The 23,094-nt window shown below is 35.4% G+C and overlaps 1 protein-coding gene across 21 annotated transcripts in view; it reads left to right on the top strand.

Moving 5' to 3' along the window:
• The window catches only part of PTPRD (protein tyrosine phosphatase, receptor type D), a 1,188,396-nt gene that overhangs the window by 242,997 nt on the left and 922,305 nt on the right, over positions 1-23,094 (top strand). For all 21 annotated transcript variants that reach the window (XM_017732862.1, XM_017732863.1, XM_017732840.1 and 18 more), the window contains exon 2: positions 6,444-6,516. The gene's annotated coding sequence lies outside the window, so the exon portion shown is untranslated. The remainder of the gene's footprint in view (positions 1-6,443; positions 6,517-23,094) is intronic.

The raw sequence follows: 23,094 nt of genomic DNA, 5'->3' as shown, positions 1-23,094 counted from the left end.
TGAAGCACAGCAGAAGACACTGCCGCATCCATGGGGCAAGGCTTCATTGTATCAGACTGTGGCTTTGGCACTGCTGCGAGTCCTGAACCCTTGGCTCCCAGCTGGGTGGGGGGTAGGGAAGCCTTTGGCACAGCTGTGGAGCTTTCACCATGGCTTGGCCTTAGGACCCAACCTCCACACACAGCTAGGGGCTTAGGAACTTGGGGACACCCCAGGAGGACAATCTGGGGGCTGCAGATACACCAGGCTGGACAGTGTGCCTGTGGAGTGCATTCCCCTAGCAAGGGAAAGATCTGCAGAGGTGGTGGGGAAGCCAGACTGTTCAGTGATAGGAATGGGCATGACAGGTGTGGGCACTCAGAGGTGGGGAGGGCCCTGGCTGTGCCCGAGCCCTTGACATCCGTGGTTGGCCGCGGCAGCTGCTTTCATCTCAGCCCATGATAAGTCTGACAGGAACTTCTGACTAATGAAGAGCAAATGCCAGTATTTATATTATTTATTTATTTATTTATTACTGGCACTTACTTTCTTAGAGGAGATCTGCCCTACTAATTCTTTTATATAATTAGGAGCTCTTTTTATGTCTTGGGTTTGCTGTAGCACTGGAACAGAAATTGTCAAACTTTGTGAAATGCAAGGTAAAACAACACTGATGCTATTCTAATAGGTGAAAAAGGGTTAAACACATTTTCCCTTTATCTCTCTGCAGGGTCCTGTTTACTAGAGCTTAAATCTCTTCCAAATAGCAGCCTGAAACCCCTCTTTTTTGCTTCCTACTACATTCCCACTGGGGCAATGCATGGTTTCTTGATATTATTCTTCATTGTGCTACCTCTTAATAGCAATACTACTGAGAATGACTTTACAGTAGGAGAAACACTGATTTACTTGGCTGTGAAATTGTTCCTGGAAGACTGCCTGCTTGTGCCGTACCATCAAGAGGGTGACTGTGTTTCAGTCTGTTTGTGAAAATGAGATTAGGCAAGTGAGAGGTCTTAATAGGCCTCTCCTAGCTTCATCATCTGCTATTGTCTTTCTGGACTAAATACACAGGTGACATTGAATGGCCAGGATAAATCATGAATGAGGGATCAGGAGAATATTCAGAAAATATTTAAGGGCAAAGTATCTTTATTCTTATAAAACACATCAGATGCAAAATCCTTAATCAACTTATTTCATTATCCTTCACGTGCATTATCCTTCACCACTACGTCTAAAAGTGGGAAATCCTCTGGCTGTTTTAAACCAAAATTAATTTTTCCTGGTTTATCTAGTCTTTTTGCAAGGTTTTGTAGTTTTGTTCTCTAAGGAAACTAATTGAACAAAATTAGGTATCAGATTTTCTGGGTATTGAAAATCCTGATTTTGATATCATTGTTCACACTTTCATGCTTTGAGGGGTGTATATTTTCCTCCTCTTTTCACATTGCTACTTAGAGCCAAAGACATGTCTCTTGATGTTGTTGAATAAAAGCAAATGGTTAGATAAGGAATATTTTACTCTAAACTTTGTTTGAGAAATACATATTTGTCACACTTCATAGATCTAAGGATGACAGTAAACAGGGTGTACTCACATCCTGAGAAGGACTATCAGATGTTGTTGATGGCAGTTATTGTATCAGCAATGAAAATATTGCTCTTAATAAGAAAAAATTTTTTCACAGTATATCTCTTTGTCAAAAAAATTCTAAATTAAAATCACCTTCAATTCTATGGGGGAAAATTAATCACTATGAAAGGAGAATTCAAGGTATATACCAAAAATTTTATGCAACTTACATCCTTTTAAACATTTTTAGTAAAATGATAGAAGCATGGAGTCTACTCTGACACTAATTCTAAATCAGACTAAGTACCTCTAGCCTGTAGAACATTCAACTGCTATCTCCCCTATCGTGCTTATATATTTTTTAGTGCTTCCATCTCTAAAGGTTTTCTACACACTTTTTATAATCTAGATCTGAAGTTATCTAATGTTACACACAATGTTGGTGCAAGTTTCCAGCATCTAAATGATGTTACTCAGAACTAGGCTATCCCAGCATGACAGCTGTTGGCATCGAGTCAACTGTATATATATAAGTCAGTTACTTAATTCCTTCTCTTCTCTCCACTTTTTCATTTGGGTGTAGGTGTTTCTTTCCTTTCTAGAGCACAGGAATGACTTCTTGTTCATGAGTCCATATAGGACTTTATTTTCCATTCTGTGCCGTATCCATGTATAAAACCTGTTTCCCTTAAAAAAAAATGGGCTTGACTACAACATCATTTGTCCTGACAAGCTTTTCAGTTGTTAAAGAGCTTTTCTGTCCCTGGGTGTGACCTTCAAATATCTGAGAGCAGTTTTTCTTTTGAAAAAGACAAGCTACAATCTAGTTATCATAAAAAGAAAAGTACGAAATCATATGCTTCTGCCCCTTTCCCTGTGCAGGTATAGCATCTATAAGACTGCCATCAAAAAGGTAAACTTGCAGAAAATGCAAATGATATTTTTTTCCTAAGTGTCAGTGCTGAACTCTTTAGACTCATGGGCTCTGTCAGGGAAATAACAGTGGACAGGGAAGAAAAGCATGACAGGAGGACATTCTATCTGTTCCATGCTAGCTGTTAGCTTTGCATACCTAAGGCATGGAATACAATGGATGTCTATTTTCATCATTTCAATACAAGAGTGATTATGAAGAAGACTAAAGGACAACCACAAGAGAATTAGCCTTAATGAGGTCAGATTGAAATTAGTTACCTTCATGCCCATAGATTCACATGCTTTCACAGTATTCTTCAACAAAGTTATTTACATGGCATGTCAGTGACGTAGCAGAAGACTGTCAACTCCATTTACCAGTGACAAACCTGAGAGAGGCCTGGCTATGGTCATACAGTCTAACAGCAACGTCTGTCTCCCAAGTCCACTGGCAGCCACTCAGCACAGACCATATATTTTCTCTCCAGAGCTTTTAGCATTGTGTGACACAGACTTAGAAACAAGGTTTGCGAACGTGACATCTGCTTTCTTATGTTTTATATTTAAAGACGGGGAATAAAGGTTCTGGAGACAAAAGAGATTTGTTAGGGAAAGGAGGGTTTGTGTAAAAAATTTAACAGTCATTTTATAATTTTTTTAATTTGAAGCAGGGACAAGCCTATTTATTCTGTGGGGCTGTATAGCAATATTATTCCCTTGATATTTTTATCAATGTAACCCATTATCCTCTTCTTTTTTTTCTATTTTAAATAAACAGTAGCCAGTGATAGAGATTTTTCTGTTTCTGCAAGTTTAGGAAACGAAATCGATGAGTTTCCAGAACTAACCTATGATATTCAGATATGCTGTTGATTTTTTTAAAAAAAACTTTTGAGGTTATAGCATCTATGATTTAAGATCAAAGCTATGCTGATATACTGATATCCTCAATACTGAGAGGAAAACTGAATGAGGCCTAGCTTTGAAACTATTAAATTGAGTAAGAATAGAAAAGAGCCATGGAATGGTATGTAGAAAAAACTGCAGGGGAAGAGGGAGATGAAAAGCATTCATGCCCCCAAATATAGGAAGAAGTTAGTCTTACTAAACTGCTTTCCCACTACTAACACTCTGCAATAGTTCTTCCTCTTTCTTTTAAATGTACACAGAATATGTTTATTACTCTTCAAGTAAATGACCATAAATTAATCTATATAAACTCATCTTAACAAATTAGAATATTAAGAATATGTTTTGGGCAATATTTTTATTTATTGTGGTTGGAATTGCTGCTTTCTTTAAGGAAAAGTTGAATAAAAATAGTACTATTAACAGAAACGGAAAGTACCGAATGTGAAAACAGTCTTTCAGTGAACTGGACAGGTTCATAGTTTTCAAGTGATGGAAGTCCGTGTAAGTGGACCAAGCAAATTCAATACAGGCAGCTAAAACACATACCATAGAGTAACAAAGGGAACTGATAAAAGAATGGAAGAATCTTATATTTGCATATGTGATTATAAAAAAGAACAATGCATGGTGCACCAGTTTTCAGGACATATTTTATGAGTTCATATTGCTTAATCAGCATTCCTATGATGTGATGATTAATTAAGCAAGTTAAGTTAAAAAAAAAAAATTATGCTTTTATAGACATCAAGGAAATGCTAACCAGTGTATAGTGTCAGCCAAAGAAATCTCGGCCATAAAGACAGCAATGTTGAAATGTAACAGAATATGTATTCAACGTAGTAATTTGAACCATGTCATTAAGCCTTCGGCACTGACAGCATTATTATTTGTGTATTTCTTTTCACTCTGCTTCCAGTCTGACTGTGAAAAATAAAGCAGATATTAAAATGCTTCCAAACCTATGTTCCCCTTGTATTTTATGCTACTTAACATTTGCTTATAACAAAATTTCTTTACCTGCCTGTTTTCAACGATTTTCTTCATGTTGCATATGCAGTGCATTAAAAAAAAAACCAAAAGCACTGAAGCTGTTACTGTATTATGACAAAAATAGAATCGTTACAGGGAAGAGAGTTTTTAGAGTGAAACATTCTTGATCAGTGTTGATCATTTATTGCTATTCACTTTTATTCTTTCCTAAAGAATTTAGGAGTATTGTGATTTCTGAATGTCATGATTGAGATATATAAAAAGGTGGAAGGTGGCTATCAATCCCAGACTGCCTAGGTGGGTGCATAAAACACAGACTCATGGGTGCTGTGAATAAAATATCACAGTATCACAGACTGGTCGAGGTTGGATCTGGACCAGCATCCCTGCTCGAGCTACTTAAAGCAGGTTGCCCAAGACCATGTCCAGATGGCTTTTCAGTATTTCCAAGATGAATATTCCACAGTCATTTCTGGGCAAACTGCTTCAGTATTCAGTTACAGTAAAAAAGCTGTTTTCTGATATTCTTATAGATCTTTCTGTGTTTCCTTTTTCCCATTGCTTTTTTATCCTGTCATTAGACAACAAAGAAAAGAGACTGACACCATCTTTGCATCTCCCCTTCAGTTGTTTATATGTGTTGATGAGTTTTCTCTTGAGCCTTCTTCTCTCCAGACTGAACAGTTATACCTCTCCCAGCCCTACCCCAAAGGAAAGATCACAGAATCATGGACTGATAGAATGGTTAGGGTTGGAAGGGACTTTAAAGATCTTCTAGATTGAACCCCCTTGCCCGAGGTTCCTTCCATTAGACCAGTTGTACAGAGCCCCATCCAGCCTGGCCTTGTACTCTTTCAGAGGTGTGGGGTCCACAACCTCTTTGGACAATATATTCCTTCCTAATATCTAACCTAAATGTACACTCCTTCAACTTAGGCCATTCCCCCTCGGCCTATTACTGCATGCCCGTATTAAAAGTCCATCTCCAGCCCTCTTGAAAGCCTCCTTCAGATACTGGAAGGTGCTACAAATTCTCCCCAAAGCCTTTTTTTCTCTGGACTGAGCAGCTCTAACTCTCTCAGCCCATCTTCATAGGAGAGATGCTCCAGCCCTGTGATCAACTCAGTTTCTCTCTCCAGGACTTGTTTCAACAGGTCCACATCTTTCTTTTGCTGGGGGACCCAGATTGTTGGTCCCTGGACTGGGATGCAGCAGTCCAGGTGGGGTCTCACAAGAGCAGAGCAGAGGGGGACAATTGCCTCCCTTGACCTACTGGCCACATCACTTTTGATGGTGCCCAGGCTGAAGTTGGCTTTTTGAGCTGCGAGTGCACATTACTGGGTTGTGTTTTTCTTCTCATCAACCAATGCCCCTAAATCTTTCTCGCAATCCATTTTCCACCCAGCCAGTGCTTATGCGTGGATTTCCCCAGCCCAGGTGCAGGACCTTGCGTCTGGCCTTGTTGAACATCATGAGGTTTCCACAGGTTCACCTCTTAAGCTCGACTGCTAGTGAGAAAGATGTGTGGCTAAATGTGTGGCTTGAATGGATATCCATATGGTAGAGGTAGACACAGGTTTGTGGCATGTGAAGAGGTAGCTTTATTATTGACGAGGCTACAGTTCTGTTTTCATACACCTAAGGTAATTTACCAAATGACATACTGTCAGTGCAAGTACTTCTGGTGTATTTAAAGAGCTATTAGCATAAGTTCAGTTATGAAACAGTATTTTTGCACTAAAAATAGTACATGGAAAAAGGGTTGGTCTAGCGCAGTGACAAAGCAAGAAAGTGTTTATGACTAAGACATGTTTGGAACACAACTGTTTCATAAGCACTTCAATCAAGTACAGATAATTTCAATACAAATAATTGTGTATGACTGTGATTTATATTCTTTCACATCAGAGTTACTCTAGAAATTCCACTTTGTTTTGCTGCTTTTCAATGATTACTGTTTGCAGAAGTTATTTATCATCAGTGTATTAACTTTTTTATTTCTTGAACCCTTCAGAATTTATTGGTTTTGCTGTAGAAAAGCAAATAAAACATGTTTGATTTTCTGTTTCAGGGAAATCTTGAAGAGTCTTACACTTTTAATCCTCCAGTCATTAGCTGTGCTATGAGGACATTCTGGTGAGGCGGTAAGTTGGTGTAGATCTATTACTTTGATCAGCTGAATTGTCATTTCAGATTTAACTTCTATAACAATATCCTTCAGTACCTATCTCACAAACTTGTCTTCCAGCCTCCCTTGGCAAATTTCCAAAACTGTAAATCTGTGATTGATTTCATATGTAGGAAGTATGAATCACAGAGGCATGAGATTTGTTCTGTATTTACAGATCAACTTTATAACATATGAACAGAGCAGTTGATGCCTACATGCTCAATTTCTATTCTCCAGAAATCCTAGGTTCCTACTCATCTGAAAATCTGGGTGATTATTGTAATTAGTTTAGTAAACCATGAGTCACTCAGGAACGTTAGATATTGTCAGCTTTCCAAATTTCAGTAATCTCTCTGTCAACTACTTGTCAGACTTATTCCAGAACATTCCGTCCCCACACCCATACGAGTATGACAAAACTCTACATGCTTTTATTTTTCTGCCTGCAAAGAAGGCTTATAGATTTAAGAGGTCACTGTGACCTGTCAATGTTCCCTGGATGAGCAACTTTTATGAGGCTCTAATAAATTACATCATAACTTCTGTTGATCTTAGCAAGACTCAAGTTAACTCCTATATAATACTCTCTAACCAGGCATTTTCATCTGGAATAGGATTATTTTTAATTTTTACATTTAAGTACTGAGTGGAGACAACAGAAATGACAGTTACTTATTCTTAGCTGTTAAAAAAGTTCCGAATAATGAAGGGCCCAATGACTGAGTCATGTTTCAGGCAATTGTGGCTCATGTCTCCCAGTCTTAATACATCATGCTTGTTCTTTCTTTTTTTCTTCCTTCATTATAAAGTCAAAGTTTGTGCTACTGTTGGAGCTTGAGTGCTGGAAAATACAAACCTTCATCTTTCAATGAAACACCATGTGGGTTTTGCTAAGCTAGATACCATGTACAAGAATAGTTTTACAACTCCAGTTATATATAATTATTATATTAAAAGATTCATGTTCCAGAATATAATGAGTGCAAGCAAACCTTCCAAAACTCTAGATCCTAAGAAGAATAAAGTTGTATGCTATTTCATATTCTACAGATATGGCCAAATGGTCATTATGTTTTGTACATCAATTGCAGAGTTAGGATCACCGATGTAGCATAGATTCTTAATTCTCTGCTCCCTTGTTGTTGATATATGGAAAACTTACAAAGTAAACAATAAAAATTATTTCTGATTTAAATATATGAATTCACCCAGCCCATAGCCTGTTACTTTTTAAACCAGGCAGATATTTTTTCTGGTCAGTCTTCTGAGTGACCTTTTCTTTGTGATACCATTGAAGTATAGTGTCACTAACTACATTTTCATCTAAATGAAGTGATAAGTCACATAAGAAGGATATATTTATTGGAGTGAATACCAATAACAAATTTCCATTTTAATACAAAGTTTCCTTTTCAAGGATTTTTTTTTCCTTGCCTTTGAAACTGTGCAAGAAATTAAAGTGTGATCTAAATCATGTCATCCTCTTATCTCGTTTTCTTAGCTAAAATATGAATTACTTTTAATGGAAGTAATAAAATTATCTCCTTCTGCTGGTGTTTCCTATTGTGAAAATACAAGTAGTTTAAATGCAACATATTTTACCCAAATTAATAAACACATTCTCAGAACAAATTCACATTCTTAAAGTAAAATCTAATAAATGGAAATCTAATTTATTTCTTCAGTCTCTTGCAGCAGTGTGTTGTTTTTTTTTTAAATAAATGTGAACTATTTATTAATATTTATATTTCACAGTTAAATAATTCTTGATTGTCTGTGGGGTTTTTTTAAATAAATGTGAACTATTTATTAATATTTATATTTCACAGTTAAAGAATTCTTGATTGTCTGTGGCTAGATTCCCACTTCTTCAAGATTGCAAATCTGGAATAAATGTAATTTCCTAGTCTGAAATCCTGTCACTTTATCAAATGTAAGAAATTTCCTTGAATGAATTAATAGCAATGGAAAAACAATGGGAAATAAAAAATGGAAAAGAAAAAAGGCACCAAATTTATAGCAAAGTTTCAGTAGTTTAATATTTGTGTTAGTTTAAGAATTCTGTACTTGTGGCATATATATACAATGCTATACAATTTTTTAACTTCCATTTTAACTTTTCATTTCAGATGTTATGGAAAAAAATAAATCCAAATTGTGAAAACTTTAACTATTACAGAAAGTAACTTGGCAAATCTTCATAATAATAGAAAAGCCTTCTGAAAATTGAATAGAGGCTCTTTCTTTTATATATTTTCTTTTAAACAGAAATTCAGTGTTTTGTTTTCCTCTTCTGGGTGAGCACAGTTTCAGCCCTGAAAATGTCAACATAAAATTATCCTTAAGGGAGAAATTTTGATAGTGCAGAAATACAAAGCATTTCCCTCAGAATTCATTATGTCTCAGATTCCATACTTAAAGTGGGATGAACAGAGATATGTCTGCTGCACTTTCATGATAATTAAGATACATGCAAGAGGACACAATATGTCTTCATTACTTAGAACCAATTTCTTGTGATTGATGAAAAAGATGAACAATCTAGATACAGGCATATAGGATGCAGTGTATTACTTTTTTTGATCATAGAGTTAGAGGAGGGAATTATTTATTAAGATTTTATTTTGAAATTCATATTATTAATAAGAATACATGAGTATTAAAATTCTTAACACTATCAGTTCAATGGCTTGGCGTGCTAGAATAAGAATATTCAAGCTTTAACCTCTAGGCTATATTATTGAAGCCAGTTTAGATTGGTTCAGTTTGAACATTCTTTTAGTTTGACAGTTATTTCACTAGGTGAAATGTGATAATGGAATGAGTTCAAATGGTGAGAATAAAGAACCACATTACAGAATGTTATGACAATATTTCACATCTCGCAATCACAACAGAAAGGTCAAAGATCAGATATCTATGCAGAGTCAACTGCATCTTAAGTCAATAAGCAGTTTTGAGTCTTGTGGCTCAAGACTGATGAGGAGCCCTGGGAAAAAAATGAACACTCCCATACCCAGGCAATACTGTAGGTGTGGTTAAAAAATTCTGGTTCATTTAGCTACTTACCATCAGCACAAAATTCACTTAACTACTTAACCAAGCTTAAAATTATGAAAAAATAACCTTTTTTTGATTAAAAAAATCTATATTGTTTGTTGCCGTTTCGGAGACAGACAAGCGACAAGGCTCACTGGGTTCATGCACAACAGCCCACTTCAATTGAGTCTTCTTCCCCTTATATAGAGATCTGAAGGTCCGCATGTTCGATCCCTGTGAGCTGAGCCAGTTGCCACCCAGCCAACCAGCCAATAGCTGCTGGTGCCCCCAGTGGCCTGGGCCTGCTCTCCAACAGTCCACACTGGTCAGATTGCATAACCCAATGGTCAGGGTACTTAAGTAATTTCAGTTATGTCTTCATTACTTCAGTTATAAAAGAGGGAGTTATAAAATGTGATTAATTATTATTGTGAGGCCTTCAGGCCAGCTGCTGACCACCACAATTGTTCATAAAAATATTCTTACTGGAACTGAGAATAAGATAAGTCAAGCAGTCATTTCTAATAAAGGAATAGTGATTAAAAAAGTAACCTAATGGAATTGCAAAAAATCTCAGTACAGAAACATTAGCAATGAAAATATTTTCGTCTACAAAATTACACATGCTTCAAGTAATTTAGTTCTTCTGGAGTTCTTTCATAGAACAGAAACTGAAATAAACAAAATCTTCATGGACTAGTCAGGCATCCATGGCATTGGATTTTTTTCTTCATACCATTCCATTGCAGATAAATTTCAGTAAAATGAAAGGGAAAACATTTTTAATCTGTATTTTTCTTTCCAAATAAATATTGATATCATTCCGAAATATGCAACATATAGCAAATAGTAGTGCAAGGAAATATATAATACAGGTCAGTGTTTCTCAGTAGCTGTGTGCTAACAATAGTAGATGAGTCACAAAAGGCAATCTGAAGTTACAAAACAGAGGCTATAATAATATAATCTGAATAAAAAGAAAAATGTTGCTTCTTTACAACTATAATTTTACTTTCCATGACCAGGTAATTCTGAACTCATGCAGCACAGAAACTGTGCCTAATTTCAGCATGTTAGTAGTATTTGCTCTTTTATTATAAGTCAGTTTATTGAGAGACAGATCTTTTTAAAGAACTTTTCTAATGAAACCTGTTGTTATACATATATATCAATCTTCTCTTATAAATATCATATGTATATTATATAATCATGAGTTCAAAAATTAGTGAATATATTCACCAGTTTTCCTAGATGTTAGGATTACTTAAAGAAAAAGTACTGATTGTCCCACACAGGCCATTTTAAGATCCTGTACAGTTTTGAGAGACTTTATTGCCTGGTTAGGGTTCTGTATGCCTAAAGATTGTCATTATTCACAGAGAACACCTTTTTGTCTGAAACGTTTTGTGTGGAAGTGGCCAAAACTTTGTAGCAAAAGAGCTTATTTTCCCTCTGTATATTTTTGGCAGAGAAAAGTATAGTTTAGAAACACACAAAAAAAATTCTTGTTAAAATCCTTTTGCTTAGTAAATTTGAATGCTTTTGTTGTTTTTGTTGATGTTCAGGTTTTAATTTTCAAATTTATATAATATCAGAATTCTTACTTGAAAAAATTGATTTTGTTGTCTGAAAGTAGGAGTGATTACATGCAACTAGGTATAAAATCAGCCTCTTTCTCAATCAAGTTGATTTTTATGCATTTTTTGTATTTAATTGATAATTGCAGAATCACAGAATGGGTGGAAAGGACTACAGTGGGTCATCTGATCCAACCTCCCTGCTCAAGCAGGATCATCCTAGAGCACCTTGCACAGGATTGTATCAGATGGTTCTTGAATATCCCCAGTGAGGGAGTCTCCACAGCATCTCTGGGAAATCTCTTTCAGTGCATGGTCACCTGCGCAGTAAAGAAGTTCTTCCTCGTATTCAGGTGGAACTTTCTGTACATCAGTTTCTGCCCCTTGCCTATTGTCCTATTGCTTTGCACCACTGAGCAGAGCCTGGCTCCATCCTCTTATCACTTTCCCTTCAGATACTCACAGACATTGATGAAGTCCCCTCTCAGTTGTCTCTTTGAGACTGAACAGGCCCCACTCTCTAAATCTTTCCTCATAAGAGAGATGCTCCAGTCCCTTAATAATTTTTTTATCCCTTTACTGGAGCCAGTCCAGGAGCTCCATGTCTCCCCTGCACTGAGGAGGCCAGAACTGGACACAGCACTCCAGGTGAGGCTCCACCAGGGCTGAGTAAAGGGGTGGGATCACCTCCTGTCCATTGCCATCTGCTGGCAATGCTCTTCCTAATGAACCTCCTGGGCAACCCCTAGTTGGGGTTAGGGATAATGCATCCATTCCATGAATGTCATGTTACCTCAAATAGTTTTTCTTTAGAAGTAACATATAAAATTTCCTTTACTTCTATGGCAGGAAATAAGGCAAAACATCATTAAAAAAATAACTATGAAAAGGTTTGTCAGATAGGGTGAAAGAAATAGTGCATTTGAATGAAACTGCTGTTTTAGTCTCCAAAAATTCTTTATTTCAGACTAGAAGACAGTGAAACATTTCATGATTCCTCTCTTTGCAATATGATTTAATGACAAAGAGGTACTTTAGAAACAAGCAAACAAACAAAACCCAAGAATTCCATACTCAAAAATCAACGTTGAATTATTTTTTAAATATTAAGAGATGAGAACTGGGTTATCTGGAAATGAATTTCATTTTTTGATATAGTGGTTTTTTGTGTAAGTTCAGATGTCTGATTGCTTTGTCCTATATTTATTAGAGATTTTCAGAATATCTCTTTTGAAAAAAACAGATATAAATGTTACTCTTATAATTCATTGTACAAAGAAGAGGTTGGTATTTCATAGAATCATAGAATGGTTTGGGTTGGAGGGCACCCTTAAGGCCCTCTAGTTCCAGCCCCATGCCACGGGCAGGGACACATTTCACTATACCAGGTTGTTCAGAGTTCCATTCAACCTGGCTGTGAACGCTTCCAGAAATGGGCATCCACAGCTTCTCTGGGGTCCCTGTTCAAGTGCCTTACCAGCCTCATAGTAAAGAATTTTTCCCTAATATCTGATCTAAACCTACTCTCTTGAAGTTTGAAGCCATTCCCCTTTGTCCTGTCACTACATGTTGTTGTAAATAGTTTCTCTCCCTCTTTCTTGTAGGTTCCCTTCAGGTACTGGAAGGCTTCAGTTAAGTCACCCCAAAGCCTTCTCTTTTCCAGGCTGAATTCCAATTCTCTCAGCCTTTCCTTGTAGAAGTGCTCCATTCCTCTAATCATCTTGGTGTCCTTTTCTGGACTCACTCCAACAGGCCTATATCCTTCCTATGCTGGGGACCACAGAGCTGGATGCAGCACTGCAGGTGTAGTCTCACAAGGCAGAGTACAGAGACAGAATCAAACAACCTTCCTTAACCTTCTGGCCACACCACTTTTGATACAGACCAGAATTGGGCTGCAAGGTCATTTCTCCTCCAACAGAACCTCCAAGTCCTCCTCATCAGGGCTGCCCTCAATCTGTTCACAACCCAGGCCTGTGTTGGTACTAGAGGTTGCCCAGACCCATGTGCAGCATATTGCAAGAAACATTTTTGAACTGGTAAGCAGAAGCCAAGATTTGCAGAATTTGAGACTGAACTTTTAAGTATTTTTTCTGACAATAGTATGAAGCTTTGGCTAACAAAATAACACACATATAGTAATTTTTTACCCACATCATCTCACATATACCTTGTGTTTTCTTTTTTTCACTAAATGATTAATATTTTTTGCAACTTTTTCTAAAGCAGAAATGTATTTCTAAAGAAGCAATGAGTATTAAAACTTTTTCATTGAGACATTCACTCTGTGCCACTGTAGGTGACTTTGTTCTACTCCCCTTCTTTTTTTGCCTGCTTAAATTTTTAACTAAGGTAATAACAATAATTATAAAATTTAAGTTAGCAGCTGTTAGCACACATATTTTTGTTGCTGACAAATTCAATTAAAGACACTGCTAGCTAAACCAATCAAGTAACAGGTAGCTCAGAAAAGGTCAACTCTAAATTATTGTTTCCCATAATAATTTCCCAAACCATTAAGTTTGTAAAATTAATTTGAAACTGAAGCTCATAAAAGTAAATTATGGAGAATGCCTTGCTAGTTTGTGGGTATTCTAGAGCATAAAGCTGTATGTCTCCCATGCGTAATGCACCTCCTAACATTGTCCAGGTTGCAGCACAAGTACAGACAGGTTTTAGCAGTATTTGCTTTAAAAAAGCCTATTTCCAGGAATGCTAACTCTCATCAGAAAGCTTTTTTCCCCTCCCCCATAATTACAAACCAAATGTTTTTCTTTTGTTTAAATGTTTTGGGACATTTAAGAAAGACAAGAGAGAAGGTTTGATACACAGTAACAAGCAAAGTTATTAAAATAACTACAGTATCTTTAGAACTTTAATAATTCAACAGGGAATTATATTTCCAAAATTCAAGCATGAGTTTGAACTTCACCATGAAGTAAAATGCAAATGATAATTTAAAAAACCAACCCAAAAAGAACTTAAGTCTAAGATAAGATGAATCGGTTATTTATACAGCTACATTAAGCTTTTAGTTACTGTAAAATCAAGACCCATTAAAAGTAATTCGACAAAACTGAGGTTTTCATGGTCCCTGATTTGTTTCTTCTAACAATTGCAACAGCTTGTGGAAGTTAAAAAGACCTTGAAAATCTACAGAGGTAGGAAATTCAACATGATCACAGTTGTTTTTAAACACAATATTTTATCAGCGAATGCTGGTTAAAGAGAGAATAAGGCTTTTCATGAGAACAGCAACTAATAAAACAATAAAAGTCAGTAAAAACTAGTAAAAAAGACCGATAAAACCAATACCCATATAGGGTTTATAAAGGAAATGACTAGTAAGCACCGGAGGTTAGTCTCATTGGCACTATAGTGGTTTCAATGATCATTCATCTGGAATTAAAATGTCTGTCTTTCTTTATTTATTTCACAGTATTGCATATGGAAAAATTAAATATGTGTCTGCTGAAGTATCTCATGGATAACTTGTGTGCACTTGATCTAAACCCCAAAACAAACAAAAATCCAAATAAAAAACCCAACCACAAACCCCCCCAAAATCATCAGGGTTATTCAGTCCATGAGTATCTCTTAGAAAGGAGAAAAGGAATCAAGAGCTGCTGCCAAAACAACTTTGCATCCCCTGCTTCTACAAAAAATGTGGAAACAGTTGATTTATAATTACTCCAGAACAGTAGTTTAGCTCATGTTAGCCAAAACAGCTTCATAGTTCACTGCAGATGCTTATTGACGTGAAGAAGTGTAAATCTATGGCCTTCTTCAAAGAAGGCAGGCATTCATATTGTTTTAATAGACTTAGATGATGCTTATTGTTTTGCTTACCCTTGTCTGTGGCTTCCTTTATAAAACTTTTGTTTTAGTAGAAGAAAATGCTTTTTCAGGTTTTCTTTTATATATGACAATTTTTTGATTAATTTCTATCTCAAAGGGAATAAAAGTTACTGGCACATTAAAGCCACCATATCCTTATATTGTACCACACTGAGAGATTACAGGACTTGAATTCGAATATATATTTTATTCTAGTATATAACTGGAATTTTATTTTTAATTTTTATACTTGATAGTTATGATTTTTCTCCTTTTTAGAATAGAAATTATGTCTTTGACAAATTGCAGCAATGTCAGATTCTTAAGTGCAAAAGTTCAGATTGTTTTTTTCTATTCTGTAGGCATTATTTTTTCTCAAATTATAGCTGCACATTGGGTTTACTTAGAAAAGTGATTGCTTGCAAGTCTTTTTCTTATAGGAAACTAGAAACGATTTGATTTGAGATGAAAAAAAGGAATATTTTTCCTTCTTGTCAGTCTTTACTAGTGGATAGATGTTCAAGGCTTCATATGAAATGTAAATGCCCAGCTGTCTGTTTCTAACTTGAATTAATTTTGGTGAGAGACCACAATTCACATGTAATGCTGTATAAAGTCCAGAACCTGCACGCTCATATTCAAAATATGTCACTGCCTCAGTCACACGCATAGTTTTTGCCTGTTATTATATAAGCTAAAAGAAGCTTGTGTTTTGAATATGACTCAATACTCAACATTTAAATAAACTGTGGAAAGGGATAAAATGTTTGAATTTATTTGATATATACAAATTAGCCAATGGAAATATATCTTTTTGAAGAGTGCTTCTAGTTAGACCAGTGAAAGCTGTATAAAATAGATAAGCAACTTACTTTTCTCAAACTGATTCCATACAAACTGATAGGAAACCTTTCAATTTCAGTGGGAGTGGATGGTGACACCTGCCAAGAACATTTTGAGAAGTTATTTCATCCAATTCTCAATGTGAAAAATATTTGACTTATGCTTTACTACAAGGAATATAAGAAATAAAATTTTTATGATATATTTTGACTTTTCTCAGTATGAGAAGCTTAAAAACATTAATTTACAAGTGAAATTAACTAAAGTTATACATCATGCATTATTCATGTATATATCATGTATTATTCTTTTATGTGTTGGTGTTCATCAGTTTTAAATAAAAGCATAAATAACTTGAAAGCAAGAAAACAAATGCTCAGTTACCAATCTTTGTACTTCACATCCTTATACTGGCCAGCATAATAGAACCTTCCATTTACTTTAAGTTTACAGGTATAGAAAATATAGAAAATTAGAATGGTCGTGATTACAGCTGTTGCTCTGCTGGGTTCCTTGGCCTAAAAGATATTCTGGTGTGAGATTTGAGCACTTGGCCAATTTGTACATGATCTCCCAACATCCAGTAGAAGATCAGAAGCCTAGCCAGAGCTACAGCTATTAGTTCCAGCTAATCTGCATATATTGGGAAAAAGTGAGCAAAGACCAGCTGTGTATTTGTGGCTCAATCATCAGCTTCAAAGGAAATACAGCTAGCAGGGAAATGAAAAGGGCACCAAAACAGTGCCTTCAGTTGTATAAAATTGAAACAGCTAGTTTAATTGTTGCATGTGATAAGTTCAAGCAGATGTTGTACCTGATAAATGGACCTGAGTGTTTAAAAATTCTAAAATAACAAAGAGACTTCATTGATAGGATTATCTGAGCCCCAAATACTCATTACAAAAAGGATTACTACTGAAGTCCTTTCTACTACAAACCATGGAATATAAAGAAAGGGGAAATGCTTCTTAGGATAGCTTTTAGATCATTTTTGCTAATGATCATGTTCATTAGAAGAATCCTTCATATGCTTTGGAAACTGAAAAAAGTATCAACAGAATTGTGATGTCTTAGAGTTAGTTCAAACAGGAATAATTATATTAGTTATATTCCTATGAGAAAATTCATAGACACAATGGGGACATAAATCTATGTAGCTGAACCAAGACGGTAAGGATAGGAATAAATTGAGTGTTTCAAAATCAGTGATTTATTTTTCTGGCCAGAATAACACAGAAAGGTTAAACCAATTTCATTAATTATATACCTTCCTTTTAAGTATCTATCCAATTTGGGTGATAAGGGTTATCATCCATTTTGCTTGATTTCTTTATTTTGGACATTTCTATGGATATAGCTAGATATATTTTCTACCTACTGGGAAAACATTTTGATACTTCTTTGAAAGTTCTTAGTTCTGTTGAAGAGTTTCATGCAGAAGCTAGTGAAATCAATTGTCTTGACTATCAGAGTTGGCACATTTGCACTGGTAGTGTAATATTTCAATAGGGAAAAAACTGAAGGAGATTACTCCCCTCCTCCTCCTCCCCTTCGCCACGATAGTTTGTTGTTTGTGAAGGAATGCAATGTTCACCATAATCTCGCCACTTTGTGGGCTTTTTGTCCTTAACTTCTCTACTATCTGCAGTATCAGAACTTCATCTTTTCAATCATCTTCAATCTCTGAGTGACTTCCTCAATAGTCATCAAAAAGGTCGTCAAGGACCTGCAGTGATTTATTGGTATTTCTAATTTGCCTGCTTAATTCAATACTGTTAAATAACACAAAATGTCAGAAAAAAACCCTACTGAATGGCTATCCCTTGACACTACTTTGCGAGTATAAAATAGGATGCTGTTTAGGTCTTTTTTACTAATTTTTAGAGATTTTTTTACAATGTTGAAACCTCTCTCTTTTCTATTGCTTCTTGAGGCACATTTTACTGGCTCCACCATGGTGATACAGATCTGTCAGTCTCTGCCCGTACCAGGTTCATGCCCCAATCCACTCAACAGGCTGTTTGTGGAAAAATAATATGAAATTATATGCAGCTGTAGGTAGGGAAAAGACTATTTTTTGCAGATAATCCCACCATCACTCAACACAAATCCTCGTCCAATACTGTAGTTCTAGATCATTTATAAGGGAAGCAAATGATCTCTGGGGAAAAAAAGGCTGCATTGTATCCAGCCTATTTACTAGATTTAATATGCTTATTCCTGAGAAGGGGAAAAAATCATATTAATTAGTCAATTTTCATAAAATGTAGGAATCCTGAGTTATAATAAAGTTATGTAAATAAAATTACCTTGAGCCCATTTTGGAAGTGTTGTTCATACTTCAATTTTCTACTTAATGCAAACTACAATATTTGTTATCATAAGCATCTTTGTGTGTTGTAAGATAAACCTCCCATTTCATGTAAAGTAATTCTAGATTGGCAAACTGAAAAAAGCTTGTTCACAGCAAATTTAACAAATTAAGTAGGTGACAAATAACATTTCTTTTACTCCAAATAACAAGGAAATTGGAAACAAGTTAAAATTAATCCACTCAAACAAGATTTTTTTGCAATTATAGGTCTCTTAATGAAGTTAGCTTCTTGTCTTTAGGATGTAAAACCAAAGCTAACAGCTTGAAATACCTACATTGAACAGTTTGTCTTTCAAAACAAAACCATATAAAATAAAACCTAGTATATATTGGTTTTCCTCTGTAGATTTTTATTGGTGGTTTTATCTAATATTTTTAATGGGCTGTTTTTCAAAGAATGTATCTTTCAATTTTTTTACTACTTTTTTCATGAGAATTCACATTAACCATAGAAAAACTACTGCTCTTCATCAGAAAATCTTCTTCTGTTATTTATTTGTGGCCACCCATGAGTATTACATAAAAAATAAAATGTTCTGAACTTTCATATATCTTTTGAAGTAGAGATTTTTGAACTGGAAATGCATTTATCATGTTTCTTACTGTGTACCTTCCTTTTGCACCTTTTTCTGTGACTTGCAGGATTCAGGATAACACCACCTGGGTCCCAGTGTCCTGGTTATTTTTTCCATTCTATTTCTTCTGTAGTCACATTTGTTATGTTCCAGGTTGCCTCTTTTAGTATAACTAGTTCGAACAAGAAAGAACAGCAAGGGTTAACAGTCACAGGGACAGGCAAGCTTTGACTATCTCTCCACCACATCCTGTATGTGAACCCCCATGAAGTAAGTAACTTCCCTAGACAAAAAAAACTAAGTCAGCTCTTGAGTGTCTCCACCCCTACAGCAACAAGTGACCTGCTATTGTCATTTGCTTTTCCTTTTAATGCTCCTGCATGAGATGAGTCAAGGTCACTCGTCCTGGATGATTTGTTTGAAGGCAAAATTTTATGGATGTATAAAAAGTGATCTGTATTGAGAATCAAAAAGGATCAAAAAGAAATTTGGAAATACTTGAGGTGTTTACCATTTCCTCATATCAGATGAAAAATACTATATGCAATCAAATTAAAAAGGGAAAGTTTAAAAAGATATCAGTAAGTTAAGCTAGCTTCCTATCCATGGTTCTTTGCTTTGTAAGTGCACAACATAAAAGACAATCATACTGTTTATGGAAGTCACTAATCTACTTCCATCCTGGTGCTAGAGCACATATCCTTCTGAAGACTACAGTGAAAAATTAACATTTTTTGGGGGGGGAGCTGATCTGAGATGAAAAATAATGAGAAATACGTACAAAGTTACTATGTGAACTATCATGAGAAGATTTTTATATCTTTCATACTAGGTATCGGATAATATTTAGTGAAAGGTGAATCAAGAGAAGAGCATATTTTCGTTATGATTTTAGGAAAAGAGATTGAATCAACTTGTAAGTTAACAGGGAAGAAAATCTCTTTAACAGGAAGATCTTGAATTGTAAAATGTCATGAAGAATAGGTACCAAGATATAGGGGAAGTGGAAGACAAAAATAGACAGTATTGTAACATTAGTGCTAAAGTAAAGTGGAATTATATTTGTTGAGTTTTTCATATATTTAAAGTGACGATGACCTTCCTAGTATCCATTTTCCTTTTGCTACTTATTCAGAGAAATAAAAAAAGTATAATATAGTCTTATAATTGAACATAAATGAGAAATGTCATATTTACAGGACATTTCTACCAACATCCCCATACATAAATTAAATAGGTAACAGACAGACAGAAAAAAAAACCCCTAAACACAGTGCAACATACTGCATTGTAAGATCGGTATCAAGTGAAAATTATCTAGAACAGCACCTATTTTCAATCCAGTTAACAGTTTCTGCTTCAGGACACGAAGCTCTTGGCCCTTAAATTGATTGCAGTAGTTCATAGAATCACAGGATGGATTGGAAGGGACTTTAAAAATCATCTAGTTACAACCCACCCTTGACCAAGGCATGGATGCCACCCACTAGATTAGGTTGCCCAAGGCCCAATCCAACCTGGCTGAACAGTTCCAGGGATGGGTTGGGTAATCTTGACTTGACCAGAGATGGGGTCTACGAGTTATCTAGGTTCAATTGTCACATTTTCCCACAGATTTGGAAGCTGTCACAAAATTATATTTGGCTAAACTCCCAGACATCAAAATATGGGGTGGTCCAAAGAGATTGAAATCCCTCCATAAGTCAGCATGAGTTTTATCACTTTTAATATAGCACATTTCAGATCTGTCCTGCATAAAAGCAAGCAACTAATTTTACTGAAATCAATCCAGTTAAGCTTTCTCCTAGTATTAGTACGGTCTATTATTGACAGCTTCTGGGCTGTGTGGAGTATTTCGCTCTAAGAAACTCTGTTTCACAGACACTGCTGTTTGCTTGTGTTTTCTCATTGATAATTATGTCTTTGGAGTTTTCTGAGAACTTATCACAAGTGTGTCCTGAGAAGAACAGAGACTGATTATTTTAGAGGATTCATCTCTTTAGTGCTACAGTTGTAATTTGCAACTTCTCCTAAAGAGAAACACACAATCTTTTGAGACTTTGTGTGCTCTTAAAATTTTCTTTAGGTAAACAAATATCTCAGTCAATATACAGATTAGAATAGTGTTTCCAATAGAAACATGACAATATGAAAAGATGTCTGAAGTAATGGTATATACCCTTCTTTCTTCTAGTGATAATATCATCCCTTTTTGGAGATATCATCAAGTAAACTGAAAATTTGTAAAGATTATGTGCTGGGAGAGCCCCAGTTTGTACCTTGAGAAAAACAGTTTATCCTATTAGAACTCTTTACCAAGGGTCCCCTTGACTAACACAGCTTATGTCTTTTGCATAAGAACTATGCCCCTGTTGTGACTTGAACAGTGTCGGAAACAAGCACACCATACAATCAAAGTTACATTTGGGTTTTTTTTAACACTGTTGTTTTTGTGTGAGTTTGTGTGAACAGGCTGCCTTTTTCAGCTCTTACAGGTAGTTACAGGGTATGTAAAATACATGTATTGTAACAGAATGACCAGTGCTCTTTATAAGTGATTTGCTTTCATAATTTCTTACAGACCTCGTATTTTCACTTGATGGAATCAGGTTCAGACTAATAAAATTACCAACTGTAAAACTTAGCTGATTATTTTATATCTTTTGAAATTTCTCTCTGATTTTCTCTCTCTCTCTCAAAAGTTATAAATACCCACTATGGTAGATTGTCCATCTTTATGGGTATGTCCATTCTGTATAAATCCATTGATATGAACAAGTTTACTGTGATGTAAAACTGAAAAATTAGGATGGAGAATGAGGGTATGAGTTACCATTATCTATAAGGTCTATTAAGAAAAAGTAGCCTATTTTTCACTAGCAGGGTGGTGGCTTTGCTTTTTGTGCACCTTACCTGATGTATAAAATGAATTTAATAATATATTGTTTTTTTGAAATTCATAGTTCCTATAAGAAGGTTATATAATTTTGTTTGATAAAAAAAAATATAGTGCAAATGCCACAAAATAATTCTGAGAAGAGGTATCTGGCCCTGCTTAGTTTTATTTATATATATATATATATATATATATAACATATTTATATATGTTCTCTGCAGGGAAGACATGCAAGTAAAATCTAAATATGTTTAACTCAGGAAAAAAGTACAGGTATACATATATTTTTATTTCATAGAAATGTAACTATATTTTATAGCTATATTATAATTGGAGATCCCTCTTTTTATTAGAAACCCAAATTCAAATTGTTGTTTTGCTCAATTGGTTTAATCCTTTGAGTTTTCAGGTATTATATGAGAACATGCATACTATACAAGAAAATGTATACTATTGTCCTGAATGATCCCCATCATTCACCGAGTGTGAATTGGCTCTGGCAGTAGGGGATGTTAGAGCCAATTGTTTATAGAGAATTAAAAGTGACAGCAGGAGGATAGCTGGTGTCAGTAAGTCAACTCTGCCAAGTCAGTTTTCCTCAGCGTACTATGAAATTATCCAGTTCCTTTGAATTACATATTGATGCAGTGTCTTTGACTATCATAAATGAGCAGAAGGAATTTATTAAATTTCTGTCAGCTAATCTGCATTTTCAAAAGTGGATTATAATGCTATTATACGTGTAAATACCATCCTACTTCTTTGCCATATCTTCTTTTTGCACATCTCTCCAACATTTGCTATAATTTCTGCATATATGAAGGAAAACATGTAGTGATACACTTCCTTTAGCAGGTGAGTAGGACAGAGGGTGTGGGATGGAAAGCAAACATTATCAAAGCAGTAGGGTAAGCAGTGATGGTTCTGCAGTCCTATGAATCCAGGAATTTTCACCTCAAAATGTGTACTGATACCCATATACAGCTGAAGTACAGAGATGCAGTTTCTTCATATTAATGTTCAGAGCTTTTGATTGGCTAAATTCAATTGAAGTAATGAAGTCTGTTAGTTCTCAAGCTGAAATACCAGCAGGCTTCTGTTGATCCCATAAGAGAATATAGGAGACCATTTTTTCACTTCTGTAAATCCCTGGATCTTGATGCTGTGGACCTTGATGCTGTATACCAGATAAATCTCTTAAGATCTAGTGGCAAAACCATCTGCAGTATTTATTCTTATTTATGTATACAAGCAATTTGTTTTGATAAAACCTTTGATAAAAATGCTTCTCAAACCAATACCTGCCTGAAATTCCAAAGCTAGGGGTTTTCACAGTCCTCCCCTTCCAGGGAATATAGATTCAAAAGTCTGGTGTTTCTAATACTAATACAATTATTATTACGAGTATATT

Source organism: Corvus brachyrhynchos, unplaced genomic scaffold (assembly GCF_000691975.1).
Source record: "Corvus brachyrhynchos isolate BGI_N302 unplaced genomic scaffold, ASM69197v1 scaffold194, whole genome shotgun sequence".
NCBI lineage: Eukaryota > Metazoa > Chordata > Aves > Passeriformes > Corvidae > Corvus > Corvus brachyrhynchos.
Note: the sequence above shows the minus strand (reverse complement) of the source record. Positions and strands in the feature narration are given on the sequence as shown.